This window comes from Perna viridis, chromosome 14, assembly GCF_037379345.1.
Source record: "Perna viridis isolate PV_CMFRI_1.1 ecotype Kerala chromosome 14, ASM3737934v1, whole genome shotgun sequence".
NCBI classification, from domain to species: Eukaryota; Metazoa; Mollusca; class Bivalvia; order Mytilida; family Mytilidae; genus Perna; species Perna viridis.
In genome coordinates, this window is record NC_142458.1 from 27,844,866 (window position 1) to 27,850,178 (window position 5,313).

At 35.4% G+C, this 5,313-nt stretch overlaps 1 long non-coding RNA gene across 1 annotated transcript; it reads right to left on the minus strand.

The window, feature by feature from the left end:
• Window positions 1–274: 274 nt before the first annotated feature.
• LOC148598869 (uncharacterized) lies at window positions 275–4,623 on the minus strand. The gene is made up of 2 exons (XR_015918773.1): window positions 4,550–4,623; window positions 275–461 (listed from the first exon to the last, which is right to left on the minus strand). It is a non-coding gene; the product is annotated as an uncharacterized LOC148598869 (long non-coding RNA).
• Window positions 4,624–5,313: the final 690 nt, after the last annotated feature.

Here is a 5,313-nt window from a genome sequence, read left to right on the forward strand (position 1 = left end):
CATGCACTATCAAGAGATACTTTCTCTATAAAATTCTGCCTAAAAGAAACAGATGCCACCAATAAGTGCGTCTATACTGCAACACAGAAACATTCAGTATTAGTGAAAAACATAGAAATTATTTCTTAAAATGTTTTTCGCACATCTTCTTCTTGAACTAAATAAATGTGTCAAGTTTCATTAAACTTCCATTATAAATGTAGGAGATCTAGCAACCACAAAATAATGTTGCTTCAAATTAAACAACATTCCATAGAAGTAATTTTGAACTTACTTCATGGTAATGGTATCATCCCAGGTTGAAAAAGAACATCATCAGCACTGCACGTGGATGCTTCTTTATCCAGATGTTCACAGACATGCATAGTTCAGGCGTCAACCATCTGTGTGGTAATAATGCAATCAACGTTTGCTTGTCATCTCCCACATTTTAAAACACATTTAAAAAGTTGTTAAAAAACCTGAAAGTTAAAGCATTTCAAATAGGACACACAATTCACGCCATTATTTAGTTACCGATCACGAGTAATAAATATCAAAACTACTTCTCCTTGATCTACGTTGCTCATTCGTGTATTCTACCCTCGCGATACTTTTCCGACTCTGACAGATTGAAATGATATTAAAAATGAATGTTAACAATATAAACAGATTTTATCACCATTCTGCTTTACAAGATTTTTTTTCCGTGGGAAACTGGGGTTTGTTTGAGCAACACATGACTGCCATCTCCTGGGTGGTGAGTAATTTAGGAAAACAAAGTGGGCAGTTTTGAAATTTTGCTTTTAATGTACTAAAAGGCTAACACGATATATTAACACACGATGCAAAACTCGCTCGAAATTCTTATGACGAAAAAGATATAATTAAGTGATTTAAGCTGGAATGAAATTTTAGATCAAAAACTTTAGAGGCATATACACCAGTTTAATTTAGAAATTTCATAAGTTTTATTATATAATTGAAATTTTCCTCCAAACAGAAAATAGGAAATATTGTTTTGGAATAAAGTAACAATTTATTTACTTGTGATACATGATAAATTAGATTGATTGTTGGGGTTAACGACTGAGCAGCAATATTTCAGCTATATTCAGTCGATGAACATGAATTGGATGATAAAATGAACATGATACGATGATGAAATGAAAAGAAAGGGATGGGACACAAGGATAATAGGGTTGTCAAATTTTGATTGCCACAAGATAAAAGGGAGGAATGGGTAGGGTCGGGCAATTTAGCCTCCTGCGGCGGGGCGCAAAGGTTCCTACTCCTATCGAATACCACAGCAGGGTGGTTCTTTAACGTGCGAGGAACGTGGCATCTTTCCCAACACGGTGCACCACTATGGTTTGGGGTCAGGTTTTCTGTATTATAGCCTGACAACCCCAGCATGTAGCACGCCAGGGGTACCCCATTCCACCACCTGGGGCACACATCCCAGTTGCTCTGTTCGCAGAGCGCCTAGCCCCCGGCTAGGTTCCTGAGCACTATTAAGTCGCCTTTTACTACAAGCTTAGCGCTGCTGCAGGCCTATTCTTTTGACACCCGGACCTGCACGGGGCCATGATAAATTAGAAAACGGCAAAACATATGGGAACATGTTACATCTCAACCAATTGCATGTTAAAATGAACATGAAATGATGATGAAATGAAAAATGGAATGGCAAACAAGGACAATGGGGTAGACAAATTTTGATTGCCATTGAAAACAAGGGGAAGTGAGTAGGGTTGGGCAATTTAACCTCCTGTGGTGGAGCCCTATGGTTCCTACTCTGGGAGAATACTACAGAAGGGTTATTTAACGTGCGAGGAGGAAGACATCTATATGAATAAGATGCACCACTTTGGTTTGCGGTCAGGTTTTCCGTATTATGGCCTGACAACTCCAACATGTAACATGCCAGGGAAACCCCTATTCCACCACCTGGGCCACACATCCCATTTGCTCTGTGGGCAGAGCGCCTAGTCCCCGTCTAGGTTCCTGAGCACTATTTAATCGCCTTTTTAGGACAAGCTTAGCGCTGCTGCAAGCCTATTCTTTTGACACCCGGACCTGCATGGGGAGGTAAAACTAGAAATCCTTCTGATCTCTAGCTTAGCACACTACTAACAATTAAATAAAGTTTTCACAATTTTTTTTTCAATTGCTACCAAAACTTAATATGCATATCTTCATAAAACTGATTTATAAACAAAATATTTCAGTTCAACAGTATGAATAACCTGATTTTGTGCTAACAATGAATTCCTTGATTGCTATATTTGTCTAGTTTTAATCAAAATCTTGATATGTACATCTCAATATTCTAGTAGCTGATAATGAATGAGGTAGATAATTGCAGCTGAACACTGTGTACAATCCATGACATATTCTTTTACAGTGTGTAAATTTCATGATATGTTTTATTACACTGTGTACAGATCATGACATGTTTTCTTAAAAAAAAGAAAAGTGAAAAGAAACAATGACAGATGGACCGAAAAGGAAAACTATAGGGCATTGGCATTCCAATGATTAGACATTCACTTATGATGTGAGTGTCTTTGTGCACATCTAAAAAATACCTCTTTATAAAGTTCAAAGAAATTCTTAGAACTATATTTAACATCTAACTTAAATAATTACTATATTTTCAACATTTCACATCAGCTACAGGAATCATGAAGATTTTGATACTTAACTTAGATCAAGTTTAAGATTTCTATGTAAACACACATGAAAATGGATTATAACTAGACATATGCACAGAATTGAATTTTTTTCTACAAATGTCAAGAGTTCTGAGGGAGTGTGCTCTTTCACCTCATGATTCTCCTCACAATATTTCATATATATTTGAAATGCATATTCCATATTTCATGAAATGTTTATGATGATTTCACATCATGAAAGTCATTATTTAATTGGGAACTGTTAGAAGCATGCACTTATGAACCAGAAGGTAGCAAAACTCTGAACAGATACTTTTCAGACCAAACAATAGGAGATGACAATCGTAACTGATGCATGGTGAAGCACGACTACAACTAATTTCAAGTAAACCCAAAAGACAGAGTGATTATTATTAAACCTGAGCTAACCTTGAAATCACTAATAGCCTTACTCAACCAGACATCACCCTTTATTGACCACTTTCCTTCAATTCAATCTTATTACATCTGTACTAAGTTTTACTAACTGAAGTTTCATAAACATATACTTCTACAAAATTCTAAATCAGAAAATGACTTTCATGATATGTAATCGTCACAAGACATTTCATAATATATGTTACATGCACATACATACATACAAAATACTGTGAACAGACTCACAAAATGATACCAGCTACTCTAATTGAACTCAAAACAATGTAGAAATTTATTAAGTTGCAATGTCTTAATTCCTTTGCAAGTATTTACTCACAACCTCCAATGAAGGCAGTGTTTCAGGTGGATTACCTCCCTTTGAAGGCATTTCGTTTTATGCATACCTTCATATGATGTATTTCATGAAAATTCTCTCTTAAAGAGAAGCTTTCACTGTGGAAGTGTAATCAGCGGAGCTAATATTTGAGCAAAATATTCTAAATATATTATGCAAGGATTAAGACCATCACAGGTAAGACAAGACGCACAAAAAAGAGATTTACATAAGGTAATCTGTTAATGAATTTTGTTCATCATGCAGTCTATTGTCACCAAATTAAACACCTGAACAGTGTATAATTAATGCCCATGCAGCAGTATTTCAGCTATATCCAAGCAATAAACATGAAATGAAAACTATGAGATGGGAAACAGGGACAATAGGGTGGATGAGCTTGGACTCTAAATGGAAAAAGGGAGAGGTGGGTAGGGTCAGTCAAATGAGCCTCCTTTAGCAAAGCAGAAGCTCCAACACGTGATATACCACAGCAGGGAACTTTATTATGCAAGGAAGTGGCATTTTTCCTAACACGGTGCACCACTATAATTAATAGTTAGGTTTTCCTTTTATGGCCCGAGGACCACAGCAGGAAAAAACTATATGAAAAATGCAAACTAGCATGTTTGATGCTTATTAGAATCTGCATTTGGCATATTTCATGTGCACAGACATGGCATTTTAAGCACACAGATCTCACTTTGTCTTGCTCATAAGACACTCCTTTAAGATTAAGGTTGTACCACAGTCAGAGATGATACTGGGTCCTATTTATATACCCCGGGGGTCCCACGGGGGGATTTTCAGAGATGCGGTAAGGTGTTGTCCATGCACTATCAAGAGATACTTTCTCTATAAAATTCTGCCTAAAAGAAACAGATGCCACCAATAAGTGCGTCTATATTGCAACACAGAAACATTCAGTATTAGTGAAAAACATAGAAATTATTTCTTAAACATTCAGTATTAGTGAAAAACATAGAAATTATTTCTTAAAATGTTTTTCGCACATCTTCTTGAACTAAATAAATGTGTCAAGTTTCATTAAACTTCCATTATAAATGTAGGAGATCTAGCAACCACAAAATAATGTTGCTTCAAATTAAACAACATTTCATAGAAGTAATTTTGAACTTACTTCATGGTAATGGTATCATCCCAGATTGAAAAAGAACATCATCAGCACTGCACGTGGATGCTTCTTTATTCAGATGTTCACAGACATGCATAGTTCAGGCGTCAACCATCTGTGTGGTAACAATGCAATCAACGTTTGCTTGTCATCTCCCACATTTTAAAACACATTTAAAAAGTTGTTGAAAAACCTGAAAGTTAAAGCATTTCAAATAGGACACACAATTCACGCCATTATTTAGTTACTGATCACGAGTAATAAATATCAAAACTACTTCTCCTTGATCTACGTTGCTCATTCGTGTATTCTACCCTCGCGATACTTTTCCGACTCTGACAGATTGAAATGATATTAAAAATGAATGTTAACAATATAAACAGATTTTATCACCATTCTGCTTTACAAGATTTTTTCCGTGGGAAACTGGGGTTTATTTGAGCAACACATGACTGCCATCTCCTGGGTGGTGAGTAATTTAGGAAAACAAAGTGGGCAGTTTTGAAATTTTGCTTTTAATGTACTAAAAGGCTAATACGATATATTAACACACGATGCAAAACTTGCTCGAAATTCTTATGACGAAAAAGATATAAATGATTTAAGCTGGAATGAAATTTTAGGTCAAAAACTTTAGAGGCATATACACCAGTTTAATTTAGAAATTTCATAAGTTTTATTATATAATTGAAATTTTCCTCCAAACAGAAAATAGGAAATATTGTTTTGGAACAAAGTAACAATTTATTTACTTGTGATACATGATAAAT